Source organism: Panthera onca, chromosome C1, assembly GCF_046562875.1.
Source record: "Panthera onca isolate mPanOnc1 chromosome C1, mPanOnc1 haplotype 2, whole genome shotgun sequence".
NCBI lineage: Eukaryota > Metazoa > Chordata > Mammalia > Carnivora > Felidae > Panthera > Panthera onca.
The window spans coordinates 142,882,149-142,908,114 of record NC_138346.1 but is presented as its reverse complement, the minus strand read 5'-3'; the positions used below and the strand labels follow the sequence as shown (position 1 = coordinate 142,908,114).

Below are 25,966 nucleotides of genomic sequence, written 5' to 3'. Positions count from 1 at the left end.
AATTACTGCCACACAATCGCCTGGGTGGCGCAGTCGGTTAAGCGTCCGACTTCAGCCAGGCCACGATCTCGCGGTCTGTGAGTTCGAGCCCCGCGTCAGGCTCTGGGCTGATGGCTCGGAGCCTGGAGCCTGTTTCCGATTCTGTGTCTCCCTCTCTCTCTGACCCTCCCCCGTTCATGCTCTGTCTCTCTCTGTCCCAAAAATAAAATAAAAAACGTTGAAAAAAAAAAAAAAAATTTAATTACTGCCACACCAATATCCAAAAGCCTAGGACAGATACATCGGGGTCATTTGGCCCCTCCCTTATCTTCACCCCACATACCACAGCTCTAGAATCCTTAAGATCCCCCCCCCCCCCCACTGCCCTGTCCAACTCCTTGGAATAGGAGTACATCAATTTTCATCTCTATTACTTTACTGTGTGTTTTCCCTATCTTAAGTCTTGTGCTCCACTGTACCAGAATAAACTTTCTGAAACTCAGCTCTGATTTAACTAGACTCTTCACAGATTGCTGGCTGAAATGTGGAATGGTATAACCACTTGGGAAAAATTGTTTGTAACTGTCTTCTTAAGTTAAATATGCATCTATCCGCTGACCCAGTAATTCCACCTCTAGTTATTTATCCAATAGAAATGAAAATGTATGTCTCTAAAGAGACCAGTAGTCAAGTGTTCATAACAGCTTTATTCATAATAACCAAATGGGGAAATGGATAAACTGTATTATAGCTATACAATGGATTACTGCCCACCAATTAAAAAGAACTATTGATGTGAGCAACAACATGGCTTAATTTCAAAAACATTATGTTGAACAAAAGAAGCCAGACAGAGAAGAATACACTGAATTATTCAATTTTTATGAGAAGTTCAAGAACAAGAAAACCTAATCTGTGGTAAAAGATAACAACAGGGTCTGACTAAAAGAACCATGAAGGATTATTGGGGGGAGAGGTAAAGAGATTCACAAAGGCATATACATTTATCAAAACTCAAATGTATAGTTAAGTTTTATGTGTTTCACTGTAAATAAATTTACCTCACAAACTTTTAAAGCAATATTAAAATTTAAAACTTACTTCACTCAGCATTTTCCCTTACTAGTTATAAAAAGCCTCAAGATTTAAGACAAGTTAATCATTTAATTACTTTTTAAATTTTTTTTTTTTACATTTATTTTTGAGAGACAGAGAGAGGCAGAGCACAAGTGGGGGAGGGGCAGAGAGATCGGGAGACACAGAATCAGAAGCAAGCTCCAGGCTCTGAGCTGTCAGCACAGGGCCTGACGTGGGGCTTGAACTCACAAACTGTGATATCATGACCTGAGCTGAAGCTGGACGCTCAACCGACTGAGCCACGCAGGCGCCCCTTAATTACCTTTATCATCTCACTCAGAAACAAGAATGTATCAATTGTGCCTTCCCCTGGAGTTTATAAATTTTGTAAGAGCAAGGATTTTGTCCATGTAGAATAGATCACCATTATCTTCCCAATACCTATCATTATGTTTGACACAGAGGAGATGCTAAGTATGTTATCTTTGGTGGTTCTTAATGATTTATTGACAACTGTTTAACTTCTTTAAATTTCTAGATCACTTACTGATTCATTTTTCTGATCTTGTATGTTTACATATAAATGTACCATCATGCTTGATAACAATTACAAACCTTGCTCATCTGGGGCACCTGGGAGGCTCAGTCGGTTGAGCCTCAGACTTCAGCTCAAGTCATGATCTTGCAGTCCTTGAGTTCAAGCCCTAGGTCAGGCTCTGTGCTGACAGCTCAGAGCCTGCCTGCTTCAGATTTTGTGTCTCCCTCTCTCTCTGCCCCTCCCCCTGCCTCAAAAATAAATAAAAAACATTTAAATAAATAAATAAGTAAAATAAACCTTGCTTATCTGACACTAGAAAAGAAGCTTCTCCACATTTTCAAAAAGGCAGTCAGGTTGAGTCTTTAATTTTGTGCTCATCTCTTACATGTATTTCAAATAAATATTCAAAGGCAGACTTTTCATGGGCTTATTCCCTAAAATTCATTCTTTTTTTAAATTTTTTGTTTTATTTATTTTTGAGAGAGACAGAGAGAGAGAGAAAAATGAGGGAGGGGCAGACAGAGAGAGAGGGAGACACAGAATCCGAAGCAGGCTCCAGGCTATCAGCACAGAGCGCAATGCAGGGCTCAAACCCACGAACCATGATATCATAACTTGAGCCAAAGTCAGCACCTTAACTGACTGAGCGACCCAGGCGCCCCCAAAAAATTCATTTTCAATTTACTTCAAGCTCTATCTTCTCACCATCAAGTCTTCTCAACTATCCTAATTTCTGGTATACCTGAAGATATTAAATTTTCCTTCTCTCATGTATCTCACTTAGATATATTATACAATTGTTCATTAGAGCTACACTTTTATCCAGTATCTGTTAGCACTGATCTAACAAATTTACTAGCATAATTTATGAAAATACTAGATCCATTTTTGACATAGCAAAAAATCTATACCAGGCCAAAAAAGAAGACAACTATTAATCATTTGAGCACCAACCCAAAGATAAGACAAAATCCCCCTCTTCACTTTTATATCAATGCTTGCACTTTCCTACGAAAAACAAGAGCAATGATCAATAACACAGCCAGTTCTGTTCCTCTCTCTCATCAAGGTCCCTTCCAACAACACAGGAACCAGCAGTTCCTCATGGAGAGAGCCCTAATCATCAACTCACAGGACACTGAAAAGAACAACCAACAATGAAGATCCAGATAGCCAGTCTGACCAGCTTTATGGAACACTTTTCAGAGTATAATTGTGAGGGGTGGATTGGTACAAAGAACAATTAACAAGCACTAAACCCACATTATCTTTGGCCACTTAAAGGATAAACTTCAAACAGCATAGGCAGGGAAAGCTCTCTATAAGTACAGATATCATTTAAAAAAAAAAAAAAAAAAAAAGGTGGAAATGGCAACAAACACACCAGGCCATTTGAAATAATGAGCAACAGTCAACGGGTTCTATCCACAAAACACTAATTAACCTACATGTTTCCAAAAGGGCATTTTAGCACAGAAAAAGATGGACATAATTTAAAGGTAAATACTTTAAATTGTATACACTTGGCCTAAGAGAAAACAAATGATTTCATTGCGAACTTTTTGTTAAAAACTTTTTTTTTAATGTTTATTTATTCTTGAGACAGAGACAGAGCATGAACAGGGGAGGGGCAGAGAGAGAGGGAGACACAGAATCTGAAACAGGCTGCAGGCTCTGAGCTGTCAGCACAGAGCCCGACGTGGGGCTTGAACCGTAAGACCATGACCTGAGCCGAAGTCGGACGCCCGAATGAGCCACCCAGGCACCCCAAAAACTCTGTCTTAAAGAACATTTGGAAACCTACTGACTTAGTGTTTTAAAAAAAAATAAATAGGGACGCCTGGGTGGCTCAGTCGGTTGGGCGTCTGACTTCAGCTCAGGTCATGATCTCACAGTCTGTGAGTACGAGCCCTGCCTCGGGCTCTGCTCAGAGCCTGAAGCCTGCTTCAGATTCTGTGTCTCCCCCCTCTCTGCCCCTCACCTATTTACACTGTTCCTCTCTCTCTCAAAAATTAAAAAAACAGGGGCGCCTGGGTGGCGCAGTCGGTTAAGCGTCCGACTTCAGCCAGGTCACGATCTCACGGTCCGTGAGTTCGAGCCCCGCGTCGGGCTCTGGGCTGATGGCTCGGAGCCTGGAGCCTGTTTCCGATTCTGTGTCTCCCTCTCTCTCTGTCCCTCCCCCGTTCATGCTCTGTCTCTCTCTGTCCCAAAAATAAACGTTGAAAAAAAAAATTTTTTTAATAAAAAAAAAAAAATTAAAAAAACATTTAAAAAATTTTAATAAAGAATGCAAAGAATCACAAAACTATTACAGAAGCTTAACATAAAACTTTCAGTGGGTGGTTTTAGCTAATTATCAGTTTATGTTAACTATAAACTAAGATCTCTACAACCTTAGTAATAGTTTCCAATTTTTTATGGTATGGAATCCTTCTTCAAAATTAAAAATTCTTCTCCCATGACCACAGTTGGATTGAAATATTATGGATTGATTGAAATGACAAAACCACCATGACTTTTTAATATATGCAAGATTATTCATTCACTATTAAATGTTTAAGGTCTATATGGATTTTCAGACCCCTTGCAGAGATACATAGCTCAATCTGTTTTCTCTAGTCACTAATCCCCTCTTTCCCATGAGTTTCCCACTTTTATAAAGCATCAGAGAGATCACCATTTGGCTTACCTTTAGAACCATTCCCAATCCTGAGAATGTATGATTCTGGGACAAGTACTTCTCAAAAGAATTTGGGGATTTCTAGAGAAAGGTCCCAATATATTTGGGACCCAATATTTTGTCCCTCCCGACACTCTAGGTAACAGTAAAGAAATTTAAAAGCTATAATCCTTCAAGGAGCAGACAACAGTGAAGGGCAGATGGCAACACATTTTTATAATGAAAGCAGATGATTAAGGTTAAGTTGGCAGATAGAACACACACATCTAATTTTCCTCCCTCATAAAACTCTACTAAAACAAGGAAAAAGATGTTGTTGTGTTCTATTTTTAGCTCATAAACCATAAGGACAGGGAGAATGGAAAAAGAGACAACAGCAATAAAATTTTGGAGGCTGGAAAGAAGATGAATGAGTGGTAATTGACTTTGTCAAAGACAGCCAAATTACAAGCCAGCAGTGCTGGCAATTTAGAACAAACCCAATTTATACTACACAATCCTCAAAAGGCTTAGGAACTGCCAGAACAAAGAGGAACAAGGGAGACCCAAATAAGAAAGGATCAGGTGAAAGCTGTGAACAGTTAGAAACCTAGACCCCATTCCTTCTCCAAGCTGCTGAGTGGCCCATACTCAATGCAGCAGCTGACTGGAGATTTATTCTCTCAAGAGAGCAAACCATAAAAGGTAGAGGACATAAGTATCCCAACAAAAAGAAGCAAATCATGTGACCTTATATACTGAATGTTCTATGACTCATTCTCCAGCCGTGTTTCTTGAATTCCCAGATCACTAGCTACCAAACCTCTACCCTCCAAGCACAAAACTGGAAGATACTCTCTGGGCAATGTGGCCAGACCAAAAGGAAAGACAGAAACCCTGGAGTAGCTAGCTTCAAACAGTCCAAGTGAACCAATGGTTTCAATCTTGACCACATAGGGGAATCACCTGGACAACTTCAGGAAATACCGATGTTAATCTATAGGGATAGAAATCAGAATAGCAGTTGCCTCTGGGCAGGGAGTGGGGAAGAGAGAACAAAGATATACTAAGGAATTTTACAGGGTTTTCACAATGCTCTGTATCCTATTAGTTACATGGATGTATACATGGCAAAATCAAACTATTTACTTAAAATGTGTGTGTTTTACTGTAGGCAATCATATCTGTTTAAAAAATATTGTTACCTGGGTCCTACCCTCAAAGATTCTGTTGTATTTTAGTCTAGCAGTGTGTCTCTATTTTTTTTAAGCTCTCCACGTGATTCTACAGTGCAACCAAAATTGAGAACCACTATTCCATGCAGGAGATTATAGAGTAAAACTGGAAGTCAGTAAGCCCCACCTACAAGCTCAGGGCTTCCAATCAGCTTTTAGTCCCCACTCTCAATCATGAAAAAACCAAGATTATCAAAACTCTGAGGAGGGCCTCAATTACAGAAAAAAAAGCAACTTAGAGGAAACAAACTACACAAGGAAAAGAAAGCCTAAAGAGACTATCTTTAACATTCTCAGATACCGCAACACATAACAAGAAAGAGATGGAGGAATACATAATTGGGTGGAGGACAGGAAGCCAAACCTACAGGTCTGCATAAGGGAATATGGTCAAGAAGCTGATCTACAGGGCACCTGGGTGGCTTAGTCGGTTAAGCATCTGACTCTGGATTTCAGTTCAGGTCATGATGTCAGCACGGAGCCTGCTTGGGATTCTCTCTCCCTCTCATGTGTGTGCCAGCTCACTCTCCCTCAAAATCAATAAATAAACTTAAAAAAAAAGAAGAAGAAGAAAGAAAAAGGTGGGGGGGAAGCTTATTTGCCTCACTCACAGAACCCCAGGAAGGCTCAGGACTTGGAAGTCTCCAGACAGTATATAGTCAGGATGGGAAAGGTATGGGGCTGAAGAGCAGGTTAGTAACTTAAACTCTGCAATATAGGCCTTTTAGTTTCTCTTCATTTACGTCCTCTCATAAATTTATTCCCTAAAAACAGTGACTTAGAGAGACTCCAGACTCAAAAAAGTAGAATGAAGCTAAGGCTGAAAGCCAAGGAATTAGGCAGAAAAGCATGTATTGTGAATAGCAGCCCCTATCTACCCACAGCCCAATTCCTTTGCTCAGCACTCAGAACAGTGCCAGCCAGGCATATTACCTCCCCCACTCTCACCCCTACCCAGTTGAATTTATATGTCCTTTTTGCATGCTGCCAAACCAATTTTCATAACAGCACTTATAGTGGAGGATAAAGGTCTCTTCTTGAATTTCTACTTACCCTCCTAGATTCTAAACCCTTACGGGCAGGGGAAGCATCTTAATCAGCTTTGTATTCCCAAAGTCCTAACACAGTGATTGTCAATATACTCAACACTCTAGAACTCTTTAATTGGTCCTAGACACTACACCAAAGGGGAAAAAAAAAAAAAAGAAAGAAAGAAATGAAAAAAGAAATAACAAACAAACCAGCTTGGAAAACTAGACCATACAAGGTGTAGTTTAGATTAGGTCGCAATGAAGATTAAAGACTTAGATCAGCTGTACTTTTTTTTTTTAAGTTTATTTATTTATGAGAGAGAGAGACAGCACAAGCAGGGGAGGGGCGGAGGGGCAGAGGGGCAGAGGGGGAGAGGGGGGGTGGGGGGAGAGGGAGAGAGGCATAGAATCTGAAGCAGGCTCCAGGCTCTAATCTGGTCAGCGCAGAGCCTGACACAGGGCTCAAACCCACAAAGTGTGAAATCATGACCTGAGCCAAAGTCGGACGCTCAACCAACTGAGCCACCCAGGTGCCCCATATCAGCTGTACTTCTATATACTGGCCACAAGTATTTTAAAATATCACTTACAATAATGTCAAAAATTTCAAATACCTAAGATTAAACAATAAAAGATGTGCAAGACTTTTACACAGAAAAGTACAAAACATTACTGAAATTTTAAAAGACCTACATAGAGATATATACTATGTTCATAAATTGGAAAACTCGATATTAAGATGTCAGTACTCTCCAAATTGATAGATTCAATTCCAATTTCCAAAATTTGTTGAAATTGACAAGAAGATTCTGAAATTTATATGGAAATGCAAAGAGCCAAAACTATCCATTATTAAGGAACAAAGCTGGAGGCCTTACACTATCACACATCAAGGCTTATCATACAATTACATTAATACAGTAATATTGGTGCAAGGATAACAAATAGACCAATAAAACAGAATATCCAGAAACAGATCCACCTGATTTGTGAAAAAGTGCCACCAGTGCAGACGGACAAGTATGGTTATTTTCAATAAACAATGCTGGGTCAAAAAGATACCCACCTGGTAAAAAGTGAATTTTGACCCCCTATAATCCATGGAAAACTTACTATAAATTGTACACTTTAAATGTGAAATTAAAACAAAACAAAAATTTTGTAAGGTAACACAGGAAAACATCTACATATTCTTAGGCTAAGCAAGATTTCTTAAATAGGAGACAGAAAGCAGTAATCATAAAGGAAAATAGTAAATATGTTTCATTAAAATTAAGAATGTCCATCCACCAAAAAAACACCATTAAAAGAGTGAAAAGACAGAATGGAAATAAGATAAATTATGTATAATTTATAGACAGGGTGTGTGTGAACCTCCCAGAAAGGACTCATATCCAAAATATTATAAATTAAAAAAATAAGACTCAAGCATTTTACAAAAGACATATAAATAGCCAATAAAAGATAAAACCACAATCATCAAGAAAATGCAAACTAAAACCACACTAATATATTACTGCACTTCTATCAGAATAGCACAAAGGTTTCAAACTGACAAGCACCAACAAGGATGTGGGGTAACTGGATTAAAATTCTCTAATTAGCACAACCACTTTGCGAAAATGTTCAACAGTATCTAATACTTTAGTTTATCATCCACATACCTCACAAACCAACAATTCCACTCCTAGGTATAAACCCCAACTTAGTAATGTTCTGTTTCTTGATCTGTGGTGGTATACTTAGTAAAAATCCTTTACCTACCCACTTAGGATTGTGCACTTTTTCTGCATAGTATACTTTAATAAGCTTTCTAAGTTTCCTTGACACACAGTTCTCAGAGACCTTAAGGCTAGCATTTTAGGATAGACAAGAAGCTTCAGGTAAATTCAAGACAGTTTACTTAAAAAAAAAAAAAAAAAAGCTATTAACACATTATCAGCCCAGAACAAAGGCAAAAACCACCAACAGATAGTTTTACTTGATCTTCAAAGAACACTGGATTTCTTTCTTTCAGCAAAGAAAGGGGTTTATTATTCTACACTGCAACCCAAAGAAAAGATATCTTTGCAAGAAAATACTGCTTTTCAAAATCACCTCTAACAACAACGGATAGGAGGAAAGCAAAGGAACCATCCCAAAAGTTTTGGTTTAACTCTTCGGGAAAAGGATGACAAATGACTTGATCTAAAACGCCCAAAGAAACAGACACAAAGAAATCACGGCAATTCTAAAACAAACACGAACACCACAATTCCATCTACCGGAAATTCTGCGGTTAATTTGAGGCTTGCCCCGCTAGTCATAAGGTGATTCAGTGATGGCTACTAACGCTGTCCAAGGATACCCCAGGGAGTCACCTAGCACACCTGGCTTGCCCATCACTTGCCTGGCGACTCTGCCTTGCGCAGAATCCCGGAGGCCAAATGAAGACGCCAACTTTGCAAGTAAGGGCGCAGGTGGTCTCACTCCATCGGGGCACCGGGAGAGAACGGACTTCTGGCCTCGAGGGCGGGCATGAAACGTCAGTATCCCACACAGGATTTGAGAGAAAGCGCCCCCGAAGCTCCCCGTTCCCTCCACCTCCCTGGGACTCCACTGGGAGACCAGCTAGCGAGTTTTCTCCTCAGAGCCCACGGGAGGACGGTCCCGGGCCGCCGCGGCCTCAGGGAACTTAGGCCCTGGCGGGGCCGGGCGCGCCCGCCCCGCTCGCGCCGCAAGTTTGGTGGCGGCCCCCACTCGCCGCGCCTCGGCCCCGCTGTGCGCCCCGCGGAACCCGGGCTCGCGGCCCATCCGGCCTCCCGGCCCGCCCGGCCTGGCGCGGCGCCCCTCACCTTGGAAACGTTGGGTGGACTCCGCCGTAAACATTAACTTCCCATCCAGCCGGCAGCCTCGCCGCCGCGTCTCAGCGCCTCGGCCCCGGCTTCGACTCCGCGGGCCGCCTTCCCCGCCCGTTCTCAAGCGCCGAGCTCACTGACGAGCTCAGAGCCGCCTCCAACCCTCAACCACCCCTCTGGGCACCGCCACTGCCTTAACTACTACCCGACCCCAACCCTGCCCGCCCGCAGGCTACTCCAGGGTCTGGCCGGCCGCGTCAGGAAAGCCCAAGGCGCAGGCGCGGCGGAGCCTTAAAGAGACCGGCAGCCTCTACTGCATAATGGGTTCGAGCAGGTTAGGGGCCGGGCAGCCGGTCGAGAAAAAGAGAAACCGAAGGGATTGGGCCGTGGGGAACGGGGGCGGGGAAATCCCTCTCCCTCCTCCGCCTCTCTTTCAAAGCGCCAGCCCTCAGCCTTACAAATTGCAGACTTCCCCAGTCTCCTGAACCGCCCCTTGCCAGTACGAGCAGCACAGGACACACCCCCTCGGGGGCCTGAGAAGACCCTAAGCTTGGAGCTGCAGGCTTTGCTCTACCGCATCGCCCACGCTCCTCCTAGGCCGCGGGCACGCGACGCAGACGCGCAGGTTTCGAGAGGCCGTCCCGGCTCCCCGAGAGGTGACTTAGGTCACTCTGAAAAACAATAATCAGTGTGCAAATAGCACTTATGATTGCAAATCCCTCTACCATCAGTCATCTCGACAAACTGGGTTTATGCAGAGTCCCGCAGGGGGCAGAACCTGGGCACAAATACATGCAGTCCAGCCAGGCAACCATCCAGTATCAACGAAGAAATTCTTAGAAGTACGTACTTAGTTTGGGACAGAAACTGTCTACTAATTCCGGTCTAACCCCGGGAAAAACGGGCAAGAAAAATAATAAAGATAATACAAATTGCCTTCATTATACATTTAGAAGTTACAAAATGGGAGAAAGTATCAGCACAAAAAAAAATCCAAAATTGTTTGACTAGAAATTAGATAGTCCCTGGTTATTTTCTGACGCAAATTTACGGTTTCCAGAAAGGGTTTCACTGTAGTAAGCATTTCATAAAAAGAAAAACGCTCCACTTTTTTTTTTAAACAGGCTTAGGAAACACTAAAAAATAGGAAGTAGAGCCATGCTCTCCATCCAGCTGAAAACTTTGAAACCTTGAAATTTTATGAGGCAAATTTTTTCATAACTTTTAGGTCATGCCATTATTTAAAGTTAATTTCAGTTGACAATTTTATTGCAACTGAATCCATTTTGTATAAGAAAGCTAACAGACATCTTGAAAAATCTACCTTTCCCTCCTATATTACATCTATCAGCAAATCCTGTTGATTTCACCTTTGAAATTTTCTTTGGATCTGTTCTCTTCTATCTCTTCCATCACCACCCTAGTCCACCTGTATGGGGGTGGAGGGGTGCCTGACCTAGTCTTCTAAATGGCTTACCCACATGCCCCTTAGTTCCTCTCTCATGTCTTCTCCGCACAAAAGGCTATGTGACCAAGTCACTTCCCAGGTAAACCACTTTAATAGCTTTCCATTCTCTTGGACAAAAACCCTCAGCTAACCAAGCCCAATATGGTCAGATGTCTGGCCCACCTCTCCTCTCCATCTCTTCTCACTGTTTAGACTACCCGTCTCCTCCATCTTGCCGTCTCTTTTCCAGCCACACTGGCCTTTTCCAATCCTTCAAATCTTCCTCTCTTGACAGAGCTTTTGCATATGCTTTGCTCAATGCTTAGAAATCTTTTCCAACCCTCAAACCTCTCACCTCAGTCGGCTCTTGTCTGTACCTCTGAGGAGCACCCTTGGACCTCCTCACCTTGGTCCCTTCCTATCATACTGCACTGAAACTGTAATTGTATGATTATTTTGTTGAATTTTTATTCCCTCCTCAACTGGATTATTACATCCATAAGTCCAGGAGCTTGGTTTTCTTTGGTTCATAGTTGTATTTCCATATTTGTCAATATGTATCTGTTTAATCAATGACTGAAAATCATAGAATGTTAGAATTTGAACTAGATGTGGTTTAAAGATTACCTAAGTCATGTACAAAATGTCACAATTTGACATTTGTAATCAGAATCTAAAAATAACTCCAGTTATTTGTAAAACTGATTTCATATTGTTTTAACTGGGCTGTCACAAGATTCTTTGGGCAAACTTTAAAACAGAGTTCTCAAAGCACCTTGTAAAAACCACTGTATTAATAATGGCTACAGGATGGGCCCACATGGAACTAATAACACTTGCTGCTTCAAGAGAGGAAAATAGGGTGACTGGTAGACAGGAGTAGATAGGAGACTTTTGACTGCCTGCCCTTTTGTACCTTTTCAATTTCTAACCATGTGAATATATTACCTACTAAAAAATAAATAAATGACACAAAAGAGTGCTTACTGTATGATTTTATTTATTTGAAGTTCCAAAACAGGCAAAACTAATCTGTGGTGGAAAAAAACAGAACTGGTTGCCTCTGGCAGGGAATTTATTGGGAAGGTACAGGAGAGAAATTTCTGGGTGATAAAAATGGTCTAAATCTTGAAATGGTGTGAGTTACACAAGGGTGTTCGTTTTGTCAAAAAAAAAGTGTGTGGTTAACATTTCAATTAATGTGAATTTTACCTAAAAAAGTATATAAAAATAAATGCAGCATACTATTTTAAAAATAAGCTAACACACGGTTGAGCACTCTGTGTATGAGTATTGGCAAGGGCTATACATACATTATCTCTCTTAATCTTCATAGTATGCTCATCAGGCAGGTATTTATAACCCCCTTGCATATGAAAAAACTGAGACTTAGTAAATACCAAGTAACTTGCCCCTATTTATACAAACTGAAAAATGGTGAGACAGAGCTTGGAATCCATTCCGTCTAATGCCAAGTGGTTTATATATATTGTCCATTAGATCAAGAGCTTTGCAATGATTGGAATCATATTCTGTCTTAGGCTTCTCAGTAGCCCAAGTGCTTTTTTGCATACTTGCTGTTCAATGTGTTTTCAATGAATGGTAAATAATAAGCTTGGTGATTTTATTGATTGAAATTGTATATATATATATATTTTTTTTAATGTTTATTCATTTTTGAGAGAGAGACAGAGAGTGAGCAGGGGAGGGGCAGAGAGAGAGAGAGAGACACAGAATCTGAAGCAGGCTCCAGGCTCTGAGATGTCAGCACAGAGCCTGATGTGGGGTTCGAATTCACGAACTGTGAGATCATGACCTGAGCCAAAGTCGGGCACCCAACCCACTAAGCCACCCAGGCACCCCGAAATTATATTTTTTAATTGGCTCTACACATATACATATATAGAAAAAATATATATATGCCCATATATTCCAAATAATCTAAATAATCAGCACTGCTGTACTAGATGCTGAGATACTTTATCTTAAATGAAGTCATTGGCCTGAGGAAAGGAGTTTATTCCATTAGCCCTGACCCTCTAGCAATCTCCCTGGTTTATGCCTTTCCTTCACTCACTCAATTTTTTTGACAAAAGAGCTTACACTTTAACTTGTCACTGAAATAGCTCAATCTAACCAGAGAAATAGCTAATTCTGATTTCTCACAAGTGCTTGAGCACTTGCGTAAGTGAAATTCCACCGTGTGAATTCCACACCAACACCACCTCTGCTCCAGCTCTCCACCACTCTGCTGTTCACACTCTGGAACTTCAAAATAGAGGAAGCATGGGTGCAGTGGGCAGTGGCACCCACCTTGGAGACAAATTTGAGGTCAATTCAATTAGCAATTCAAAGTTTTCTCTGTTCTAATGTTGTAACCCCTTGGCATTGATTTTTGTCACTGTACAGGATAGCGTCTGAGCTCTATTCCCTCTAAACCTGGCAAGGGTTAAATCTCAGAACACCATGCTCTCAAGTGCCAAAGGTGTTTTATAAGTCAGGCATGTGAGTCATTGCTCACAGAAAGGAAAAGCAAAGGAGGCATTTCCTTGAGAGGCAAAAACTACCCAGTGTATGGAAGAGGAACTCACCAGTGTAGTCAAACCCATTTGTGAACAACACCCCACACTCACCCTGGTCTCCTGGCATTTGCGGCTTCCTTAGAGAGCCACGGCATCTCAGTTACATTCTCTGACTGCACTGTCCAATACAGCAGCCACCAGCCACATGTGATTGGTTTACATTTAAACTTAAATTAAAATTTGAGTTTCCCACTCCCACTCACACATTTCAAGAGCTCAATAATAGTCACACATAGCTACTGGCTACTATCTTGGACAGCACAGATATAGAACATTCCATCCATCGAAAGTATTCTTGGCAGTGCTCTACTAGAAAAAAGAGAGGGGCATCCGGGTGGCTCAGTCACTTAGGGTCCAGCTTTGGCTCAGGTCATGATCTCATGGTTTGTGAGTTCAACTCCCACATCAGGCACTGCACTGTCAGCTTAGGATTCTCTCTCTCTCCCTCTCTCCCTCTGCCCCTCCCCAACTCAAACTCAGCCTCTCTCTCTCTCTCAAAATAAAAAAAGTAAAAAAAAAAAAAAAAAAAGAGGGGCACCTGGGTGACTCAGTCAGTTAAGCTTCTGACATTGGCTCAGGTCATGATCTCACAGTTCCTGGATTCGAGCCCTGCGTCGGGCTCTTGCTGCATTGGGCTCCAGCTCAGAGCCTGGATTTTGGATTCTGTGTCTCCCTCTCTCTCTCTCTGCCCCTCCCAGGCTTGCACGCGCGCTCTCTCTCTCTCTCTCTCTCTCAAAAATAAATAAAAACATTAAAAATGAATGAATGAATCAAAAAAAATGAATTAATTAATTAATTAATGAAAAAGGAGAAACAATACTCCGGTGCAACTCCTAATGTTCAAAATATTCTGCTTTGAAAAAATGAAAAAGTTCATGATGAAATAGTGAAAGCCTATTTCACTTGGCTCATTGCTTTCCACAACATGAATCCAAATTTAAGTTAAGCACAAAAGTTGTGGCCTCTCCAGGTATTGAGGTTATGAGGATGGCTTTAAACTGACCACTTTACTTCTACCATATTCTATTGTTTGCAAGACACATTATCTTAGAAAAGAACATTGTTAATTGACAGAAGTCTATTGCCCTGTCTTGGCACTTCGTGCACAGGTAGAGAGACTAGATCTGCCACAGTTGTGGTAAACGACCAGCTCTCTGGCTCTAGAGTTTGGGCATCATTTTTATATGTGATATTAGACATTCACACTATCAATCCAACAACAGCTTCTAACCAAAATGAGACATCAATAGAGTGCCAATTTTTATCCCACCCAGCAAAAGCCTGTTCTTTTCTTGACTTTCTGAGATAACTGTTTTAAAGCAAGATAAAATTTGCTGCCACTAGAACAGTAATTCCACGTAAACTATCCAATTATCTGGGAACTAGTAACCTCTACATTCATGCAAGTGACTAGATTGTGACCTAAAATTTCAAGTGTGCTTGTCAAAATTGTGCTTTAACCTCTTTGAGATCCAATCTTATCATCCGTAAACTGGAAATAAGAATAATCATATCTACCTAAGCATTGAAGTGACGGTTAAATGAAATAGTATATGCAAGGCACATAATAAGCATTCAACAATGGTAGCTATTGTAATTGCGGTTATCCAAAGCCACAAAGCACCAAGGTGCAAAATTAAAAAGAATAAAGATTTTTTTTAAAAGACTCTGATTAGAAAAATCCTGACTCTACCACCTGTTAATGGGTCTTTAACCTCTGTAAGCTTCTGTGTCTTCATCAGGCAAATAAGAGTTGCCAAAGATTGATGTATTGTGAGATGTGTTACTTCATGTGAAAATGGTCTAACAGTAAAGCACAAACTTTAGCTAATGTTAATTAACGCTCTGCCCTCTCCTCCACAAAAAAAGGATGAGGAAGCTACATTAAGAAGGCATTACTTTACAGTAAAATTAATTTAGCTTTTATTACAAACTGCACTCCTAAACAACAAGGGAAGCAACAACTGCTGAAGTCATCATTCAAAGACCACACAACTTTCAACATTGTCACCATGTGGAACTATGAATGAATACTGTGGTACCCAGTCATTTTTCTCAGCTATTCTTTTTCTCCACATGAGAAATTTGAAGGCCTTATGGACTCATCAGTTCTCCTCTGAGAATGTACATTCAAAAAAGATAACCAGTAGCTAATTACATCAAGGGCAGAAACTACTGAATTACAAAAAGTCAATTACTAAAATACCTTTCTTACAGGTGCAAAATTAAACCTAACACTCCATAAATTCTTGTTAATCCCTCAAATAGTCAAAATACAATAACATTCTTAAAATAAAACTGAATAAGTGTTGCCAAGCTGTTCTGTGTTTCAAAGACTAAGCAACGTATATAAACTCTAACTCAATAACAAAATATTTCCTGTTGCAGTGCTTACATTTTTATAAGTTCTAATAGAAAATCAAACACTGTAGACATTTACCTGTTTCCCATTAGCGTTTCTGAAGGCAGCAGTCATTTTGGTAACCATGATAAGCAGAGAAGACCAGGAGACTAGGGATTTCAATTGAATTTATAGCTGACTCATAGGGAGTGTTTACAATGACATTGCCACTGGGATCCACCCATTTAACACCCTTTCAGTTCCCTATACATATGTTAGTAGGACCTTTAGAGGAAGCTGGGAATGTGGAGGACTAAAAATGCAGTAACCAAATCTTTTTGGTCTTATGAAAAACTAATTGATTTTGTTTTTCTTCCACCTTTCCTTCCTCTCTATTTTCCTCCCTTCTCCCACCTCCTTCCTTTCTTCTTTTTTCCTTCCTTTCTTAAATGGTTTGATATGTCTCAGAATGACAACTGAATATGAACTGTTGTGTTTAGGGTGCTGACTCTGAGGCATCGGCTAGATAGAAGCTTCTAAATGTTAGGTGATTTCAGCTCTTAGGATTTGGCACTAGACAAAATTATTAAACTGGTAGGACTTACCTTTGTGGTTATTTTTTTACTCTTTAGCTTTTGGAATACTGTAGACTATTGTGTTCTATCAATGGATATTGCATTTGTATTACTTAGGGCTATTAACCGGGAGTTTACTGTGAAATACAGAAACAAGTGATATACTTTGTGAGAGATATCTAAATGAGAAATATTCTATTCTCCACTATTCTCCCATTCTCTTGAAAGAGATCTCCTATAATATGTTGGTTTTAGAAGACTGCCTCTCTAATAATGATAGCTTATATTTTAGAAGTCTTACCATGAGTTGGGCTATGGAAGCGCTTTTCATCTATCTTAATCTTCACCATAACCCTATTACGATCCTCATTTACAAGTGAACCCTGAGCAAGAATGCTCGTTACAAGTGAACCCTAAGAGTGCTTCATTTATTTACTCATTCATTCAGTCATTCACACACAAACATATTAAGTATATACAATTGTGTCAGGCAGTTTCCTAAGAAGGACAAAAACTAACACTCTCAGCTCCTACATGTCAGCAATAACATTATGCGCTTCTACGTGAGGCAGGCATCGTTAGACCCATTTACAAGATGAGGAAACTAAGGCTGGTCCAAAGCCACAATGATAGTAAAAGGAAAAGCAAAAATGCAAGCATCAGTCTCTCTTCACTACAAAGCCTATATTGTTTGGAGTTACAAAAATGTAGTACCTGTATTCAGGCTCTAGTGTAAGAACATTTAGTCTGGTGTAAAAGACAGACATATGAACAAATAAATGGACAATAACAATATATTCTTTCATATGGTGGAATATATATATTACAGTGGAAACATACAAAATGGGGAGTACTTAAACTGGCTGAGGGAGTTGTACTATTTTTATCTGCCCACACCCCCTCTGTCTTCTATCAGCAAGTGTAGGTGCCTGACTCAAGCTAAACCAATCACTTTACCCCATGACCACACTGACTGGACTGGGAGAGTCATGCCCTGGGATTTTTCACACCAGAGCTGGTTTGCCTTCTCATTATGAAGCTCTAAAGATATGAACCCAGAGATCCTGGCTATATTCAGGGAAACAAAAATGAGATGGAGAACATCCTGAGGATATTAGAATCCCTGGTTCCAGTAAATCCTGCTTTCCCTGAGCCTTATATATGTTATACTTATTAAAGCTGGTTATTGTAGTACACACTTTTCTAGATACATGTAATAGCCATCCTCTAATTTGGCCAAGTGATCTTAACTGCCAGTTCTTCATGAGCCTGTACAGACCCTCACACATTGAATGAAGGCTGGTCTGTGTAACCAATAAAATGCAGCAAAAGAGACAGAGTATAACCTCTGAGGCTAAGTCATCAGGGCACTGGAGTTTTTGCCATGTTTTCCTATATGGCTTGCTTTGGGGGAAGGCAGTCACCATGTGTGAGGGGCTTTATGAAGAAAAAAAAAATCCCATCATCACCCAGGACAAATCTGACAGCCACTCAACCAGCCACCACGGAAGTGGATCCTTCAGCCCCTGGGAACTTTTTAAATGACATCTGTCTGAATCTCATGTGAAACCCCAAGCCAGGACCAGTCAGAAAGCTGTTCCCAAATTCCTGATACATAGAAACTGTAAGAGATAATAAATGTTTACTGTTGGGGCGCCTGGGTGGCTCAGTTGGTTGGGCGGCCGACTTCGGCTCGGGTCATGATCTCGCGGTCCGTGAGTTCGAGCCCCACATCGGGCTCTGTGCTGACAGCTCAGAGCCTGGAGCCTGTTTCAGATTCTGTGTCTCCCTCTCTCTGACCCTCCCCTGTTCATGCTCTGTCTCTCTCTGTCTCAAAAATAAAATAAACGTTAAAAAAAAAAATTAAAAAAATAAATAAATAAATAAATAAATGTTTACTGTTGTCTTAAGGCAACAGAGCCTGGAAACTGCTTTGGATTCTGTGTCCCCCTCTCTCTTTCTGCCTCTCTCTCTCTCTCTCTCTCTCAAATATAAACATTAAAAAAAATAAAATAAAAAGAAGTGGAATCTGAAGGAGCGGAATCCAGCAAGGTACCCACATTTGAGCTCTTCGTGTTCTTCGCTTCTGAGAGTTGCCATAACTTTCCATTTGGAGATCGAAGCATTCAGATGGCAGATAACAGGTTTTCAGATGGTGTTCCTTCAGATGGCTTAGAGGCTGCTAAAAATGCAAGTAATACAGAAAAGCTCACCCCCAGGTGATGCAGAACCCTCAAATATTGGAAGCTTTACAGGAATGGTTTGACAATGTCTCCCACACTCCTTCAAGTTACGTTGACACTTTACCTAGAGCAGTGAAAAGAATCAACATGTTGAAGCAGCTGCAGGTGAATGTGCTCACATAGAGGCCAAGTTCTATGAGGAGGTCAATGGCCTGGAGAGAAAATATGCTGACTGTACCAGCCTCTCTTTGACAAGAGAAGAGAATTCATCATTGGTGATGTTGAGCTGGCAGATGCAGAATCAGAGTGGTACAAGTGAAAATGAAGAGGACAATAAATTGGCTGAAGACATGAAAAATAAAGTAGTCATAACAAAAAAAAAAAAAAGAAAAAGAAGCAGCAACAGCAGAGGAGCCAAACCCCAAAGGAATTTCAGAGTTTGGATTTACAATCTTTTGAAATGAGATACACTAAGTGAATTAATCCAGGAGTATGATGAACTGATCTTGAAGCACCTGCAGGATATTAAAGTGAAATTTTCCGACCCTGGGCAGCACATGTCTTTTGTATTAGAGTTCCACTTTGAACCCAATGACTATTTACCAATTCAGTCCTGACAACAAAATTTAGGATGAAATCAGAGCCAGATAAGGCCTGATCTCTTTTCCTTTGAAGGTCCTGAAATAGTTGACTGTGACGGGTGTGTTAGTGACTGGCAGAAAGGAAAAAATGTACAGTCAAAGCAATCAAGAAAAAGTAGAAACATAAGGGCCCAGGCACGGTGAGAACAATTGCCAAACAAGTCCCCAACGACTCATTTTTCAACTTTAGCCAGCTGAGAGCATCTGGGAATGGAGAATCACTGGATAAAGACTTGGAATTCATGTTAGCCTCCGACTTTGAAATTGGACACTTCTTTTGTGAGCAGATGGTACCCCAGGCCATGCTCTACTTTGGAGGAGGCCATAGAGGATGACAACAATTTGATGAAGGTGAGGAAGGAGAAGAAGAGGAATTAAAAGGTGAGGAGGAGGAAGAAAATGAGGACGATGTCAAAATTAACCCCAAGGAGCCCAGCCAGCCCTCCTAGTTGCAAACAGCAGGAAGAAGTGAGTGTGCCCTGCAGGTGGGGCCTCTGCCAGCAGATCGCACTCAGGACTCACTGCAGCCACAGCACAACTGTATTGTTAGTCCTTACATCTAACTTGTTTTCTTTTCTTTTCTTTTCTTTTTTTTTTAACTTGTTTTCAAGTGCATGATTTGACGTTAACTTTTCCTTTACCCTCCTTCTTATTTTTGCTTAACCTGTACAATGCATTCAGAAATGCATTTCTGAAATAGAAGGTTTGATTCCAGCAGCCTCTAAGGCCTTGGGTGCAGTTCAGTGGACTTTCCCAGGCCCTGCCTTTGGGATGGCCCTGTAGACCCTGGGGGCAGTGGAAAGTCAGTTGATACCAAGGGCAGATGTCTGCGGATGTGGTTCCAAGGCATCTAGAACCAATTACACCACTTCGCAGTTGGACTGGATTCTTCTTTCACGTGAAGAAACCCACACACCTTGTGTTTCCCACCACTTGGTGTCCTTTGCTCTAATTGTCTCAGTAGAGGAGAGTCCTGTTTTCCTTAGAGCGTTCTTTCTTCGGTTTTGTCTTCCTTGGGGTGGAGTAGGGGGTATGTGCACCCAAGCCCCGAGGCACAAGTCTTTGTGGTTCATCCTCGCATTTATTTATTCTTTCCTGCTCGTGAGGGCTTGGGACTCATGCTGTCTCTTGTCTGTACAGTTTCTGAAACCATGTGTGTGATTGGTGACTGAGTGACTTGCCAGGTAGGTGTGGTGGTAGCTCCCACAGGAGGGAGGCCTGAATAGAAGGAACCTCGCTTGGACTGGCCAGGCCAGCAGCTGAGGGCAGGAGATCATTTTCTTCTTTCTTTCTTTCTTTCTTTCTTTCTTTCTTTCTTTCTTTCTCTTTGACATTTTTATTTATTTTTGGGAGACAGAGACAGCGTGAGCAGGGGAAGGGCAGAGAGAGAGAAAGGGAGACACAAAATCCAAAGCAGGCTCCAAGCTCCAAGCTCCAAGCTGTCAGCACAGAGCCCTACACCAGCTCGAACCCACCAACCCTGAGATCATGACCTGAGCGGAAATCCCACCCACTGAGCCACCCAAGTGCCTCCAGGATCTCCTTTTCATGACCTACAGACCACCAGCTGTGGCAGGGGATTGTGGGCACGGCCCCAGGGTTTGCCAGGCTCCTGCGGTGAGCAGCCTGGCCTGGGAAGGGCTGCTTTTCCTTCTAGTGTGTGCATCCAGTCTTGCTTTCTCAGTAGCCCCTGTTTCTTGGCCCCTCTGATCAACTTGTCTTCAAAGTCGTGGGTTCAGAGTGACCTGGTTTTGGCCAGTGGGTGGGGTTTCCAAGCGTGTGACCACTTGGCAGCCAGAAACTCCGCGTCCATTCTGTGACCAGGCCTGTAGAGTGCTCAGTCTTACTTATAATACATTTGTAACTGAATATGGTGTTTGCAATTTGTACAGAATAGTTAGAATATTATATTAAAGTTATGAAACACACAAAGAAGTAAAAAAAATATCTCTCTAATGATTTCTGAGGAGTAAGAGGAACTGGAATATTTTAAAGCAATTTCTGAGAGTAAATCATTTCACCTGTACATATTTTTAAAAATATATTTAAACAAAGTAACTAGGAACCTTGATTTATTACATAAAGATAGAAACCTATATCCAATAATTTGAGAACACTCATTCATCTCAAGCACACATGAAACATGTATAGAAATTGGTAGGGAACATTTCTAAAACTTGACTACTTTTCAGTCAATAAGGCATGTCTCAACAAATTTCAAACAATTGGTTTTATATGGAATATTTTCTCTGAACAAAATGCACCTAAATTAGAAGTCAACAACAAAATTTTATTATCTTTGTATCTTAAAGATAAAAAGATAGAGAAATTAATTTTCATCCCCAGAGGTTTCAGAATTTGAAAATAAACTTCTAAGTGACTTCTATTTTCCAACAATATCTCTACAGTATGGAAGTGTATGAACAGCTAGCTCTCTGTGCCACATGGTGTACTGAATTACTGAATAAAATGTACTCATTACTTGGGTTGCAGTGAACAAAAGCATAAAAACTATTGGCCTAGAAAAGCTTGTACACATGTGTATCAGGAGACAGGTTTGAGAAAGTTCACAGAGCATTGTTAGCAACAAAAAAAGCTGAAAACAAACCAAATATTCATTGATGGGTGAATGTATATGGTATATTAACACAATGAGATATTATATAACAGTGAAAATGAATGAATTACAGCTCCATACAGCAATGTGGATGAACATTAAAAACATAAGCCTGAGTTGCAGAAGCAACTTACAGGAAGCATGACAAAGTATGATGCTAATTTTAGGAAATTCTAAAAAGAACTAAATAATACATTGTTTAAGAAAATAGATATAATGTGGATCCTGAGAAACTTACCAGAAACCCATGGGGGAGGGGAAGGAAGAAAAAAAAAAAAAGAGGTTAGAGTGGAAGAGAGCCAAAGTATAAGAGACTCTTAAAAACTGAGAACAAACTGAGGGTTGATGGGGGGTGGGAGGGAGGGGAGGGCAGGTGATGGGTATTGAGGAGGGCACCTTTTGGGATGAGCACTGGGTGTTGTATGGAAACCAATTTGACAATAAACTTCATATATTGAAAAAAAAAAAAGAAAGAAAATAGATATACCCGACAAAACTACTAAAATGGATATAGAAATGATAAATTCAACTTAGTGTTTTTTTTCTCTGGAGAGAGAGGCAGGCAAATAGGATAGGAAAGGAGAGGTGCAAATATGTATAAAGGTATTGATAATGTCTAGTATCCAAGTGAAGTTCCAGGTTCAAGTCTGTCTGTTTTAATAGTTGAGTTTTGTTACACACAGATGTTCTTTTTTTTTTTTTTTTTTTTTTTAGCAAATATTACATAATAAAAACTTTTTTTACGTTTATTTATTTATTTTGAGAGAGACAGAGCATGCAAGTGGGGGAGGGGCAGACAGAGAGGGAGAGGGAGGATCCCAAGCAGGCCCGCACTGCCAGCCCAGAGCTCACACATGACTTGAGCTGAGGACCCAGATGCTTAACCAACTGGGCCACCCAGGCACCCCAATAAAGACATTTTTCAAGAAAAGCTGATTTTGTAAACAAGAAGGAATACTATTGAAATTCCGATTTTAGGGAACAAAAATGCTCAGTGAATTTTCATTCTACTTCTAAGAAAATCCCCAGAGCCTAAAGTTTTTGAGAGGATAGGATCCTTGAGCCTTCAGACCTTCCCATTGTACCCCCACCAGGAGATGTCCCTGACTCTGAGTCATCCAGCACCTAGGACATATAAATGTGTCCGTCCTCCCCCCCCACCCCCCAGAAAGCACAAGTAAGTTGGAATAGTTGTTGTTGTCTGAGACTTCATCTCTCCCACTCCTAAAAGATTGCTTCAAATCTGCATGCCTCTCATTATTTTCAAAGTGTTCTGATGCTTTGGGTGTGAAAAGACTGTTTTAAAGTTCACTGGGTAAGTCTCTCTGTTTTCCTCCAGCCACGAATCCTTTTTTTTTTAACCTGATTACAGAAACATTACATATTAATTGTTTAAAATGTGATTACAGGGGCACCTGTGTGGCTCAGTCGTTTGCCTGTCCGACTTCAGCTCAAGTCATGATCTCATAGTCCGTGAGTTCGAGCCCTGTGTCGGGCTCTGTGCTGACAGCTCAGAGCCTGGAGTCTGTTTCAGATTCTGTGTCTATCCTCTCTCTGCCCCTTCCCCGCTCATGCTCTGTCTCTCAAAAAAAAAATGAATAAATATTAAAAAAAAATTTTTAAATAAATAAATAAAATGTGATTACAGAAAAACACAGAGATTAAAATCACTTGTAATCTCATCACCAAATATTATTACAATTGATTTTTTAGTCTATTTGCTTTCTGTCTGATTTCTGAGTATATGAATACCTACTGTTTCTTTATTTTTAAAAATGAGATCAGACTGACACTTTTATATTTTGTTTAACCTTTAAGGAATATGTTTTTTTTTTAATGTTTATTTATTTATGGGGAGAGCAGAGAGAGAGGGAGAGAAAGAGAATCCTAAGCAGGCTCCATGATCAGTGTAGAGCCTGATGTGGAGTTTGAGCCTGCAAACCCTGAGATCGTGACCTGAGCCGAAATCAAGAGGCAGACACTTAACTGACTGAGCTGCCCAGGCACTTCTATACTTACTAATACTTTTAAAGCCATGAAATTGAACTAAGTGAGTGAGTATAGATGAAAAAGAAAAGAGGATCAAAGACTGACTTTTAACTAGGGGAAAATTAAAGGTTGGGCAGAAGAGGAACTAATGAGAGAGACTGAGAAAGAGCAGCCAGTGAAGTGAAAGGGAAACCAGGAGAGTATAGTGTATGGGAAGCCAGAGAAAAAGAATATTACAAGAATACTGAGTCAATTGCTATCGATGGGTCAAGAGAAATGATCATAGGATTTAGCAACAGAACTCATTGGTGACAATGAACTATTTCCATAAACATTGTAGGCAAAAGCCTGACTGAAGTAGGTCCAAGAAGAAATAAAAGGAAAGAAAGTAGAATCAGAGAAACAGACACATATTTGAAAGTGTTTGGTTATAAAAGAAAGGTGAAAAATGGAGGAGTAGTTGAAGAAAGTGTTTTTTTGTTTGTTATTAAAGCAAGACAACGTGTGTGAATGCTGATGAGGAAGGTTTATCAGAGAGGAAAAATTGAGGATGCAGTAGAGAAGATGGAGAATTACTGGAGCATCATGGCATGGGTAAGAAGTGATGGGGTCTAGTGCCAAGGCAGAGGAGTTAGCCCCAAATGGAATCATGGACAATTCACCACTCTCTTCTTGTTACAGGAGAGAAGGCACGTAGATAGGTGGTTATGCTGGGAATTTGTGGACATTCTTTTCTGGTTGTGCTTATTTCTTGGTGAAATAAGAAGAAATGTCATAATCTGAGAGTGAGAGTGGAAAAACATTGGCAGTTTAAGGAGCCAAGAAAAGGTATGAAATAGTTGTCTAGGAGAGTGCAAAAATAAATTCACTAGAGAAATGTAGTATAATTGCCAGGCATCCTCAATGACCTACTTGAAGTTCACAGTCATGAATTTAAAATAAGAGCGTTTGGCATGGTTATGTGTTTTACCCCAGGCGCACTGAATCACCTGGACATAGATAGAGAGTAGGCAGAGATATGAGATCAAAACCCAGATTTTGGTCAAATGAACAATAATTTTTCTACAATTTTATAGCTGCATTATTTTTCAAATTATTTCTTTCATGGAAAATAAGAAGAAACGTATTTTTAGCCTGGGAGTGCCAATAATGCTACCCTATCTCTGGCCCCTCATCTTGTCTAGGTCCATGCAATGACCTCCCTCAGGGCTACGTGTTCCAGGCCCCTTGGAGGGTGATGTATGCCCTGATGGAATGAAGGAAGGCTTGTTCTGACCTTCCCTAAAGTTGTTTAGATAACTAGTAGAGATAACATGGTTTCTTCCCCTCCCTCCCCTCTGGCTCATAGATGGTGCACAAGGTCTGTTAAATGTTAAACTCTTGACTTCACAACAATGAATTCTGCATATCCCCTCACTCCATAAAATTTGTGGATTAAGTTCTGGACTTTGAGGAGAGTAGCTGCCCAACGCCTGGATCATTGTCTGCCTGGTCCCTGCCATCACAACACCCTCCTCTCAGTAAGTTAACCTAAATAAACTCTGTGTAAATGGCTTGGAGTGGCTTGCTTAGCTTTTCAGTCAGAGAGTGCCTTCCCAGTTTGGAGGATATTTTACCATCCCTTCTCCAGCTTCTAATATCTACCAACACAAAATTTTACCAATATCTGACCAGTATTTGCCTCCTTAATCTAGTCTTTCAGTTTCATGGTCATCAGCTTCATTGTCTACCCAATTCATCCTCACCCCTCAGTTTGATTCCTGAGTCAGTCCTCCAAACTTTTATCAACAGTTTTCAACCATTGCTACACTTTTCCTTTCTTATCACCTCCTTTTTGGCTTTTTGGTTGGTAAATTCTGGGGTACCCTATGGATCACACTTTTCCCTGCTAAATATTGTCCACAGATCCTTTTTCCCTATCCTGGAGGTGAGTAAGGGAGGGGCAGAGAGAGAGGGAGACACGGATTGGAAGCAGGCTCCAGGCTCCCAGCTGTCAGCACAGAGCCCGATGTGGAGCACGAACCCATGGACCAGGAGATCATGATCTGAGCCGAAGTCAGATGTTTAACCGACTGAGCCATCCAAACGCCCCATTTATCTGAGTTTTAATTAACAGTTGGGTGAACTTTGGGGCCCTAAAACAGCAAATTCCAGCTCTGATCCCAATCACTATGTTGTATCTGTATTCGTTTTAGGGACATAACAGCCAGTACATGGCATAAACCAGGAAAAAGT

General features: G+C 40.8%; 1 protein-coding gene and 1 pseudogene across 13 annotated transcripts in view; one reads left to right on the top strand and one right to left on the bottom strand.

The window, feature by feature from the left end:
- Positions 1–9,679, bottom strand: part of EVI5 (ecotropic viral integration site 5) — a 248,899-nt gene extending 239,220 nt beyond the window's left edge. For 6 of the 13 annotated variants that reach the window (XM_078451656.2, XM_078451660.2, XM_078451658.2 and 3 more), the window contains exon 1: positions 9,354–9,679. The gene's annotated coding sequence lies outside the window, so the exon portion shown is untranslated. The remainder of the gene's footprint in view (positions 1–9,353) is intronic. The other 7 variants (XM_078451663.2, XM_078451661.2, XM_078451667.2 and 4 more) reach the window with 3 other exon arrangements.
- Positions 9,680–18,397: 8,718 nt separating this feature from the next.
- LOC132670896 (nucleosome assembly protein 1-like 4 pseudogene) lies at positions 18,398–19,574 on the top strand (annotated as a pseudogene).
- The last annotated feature ends 6,392 nt before the right edge of the window (positions 19,575–25,966 follow it).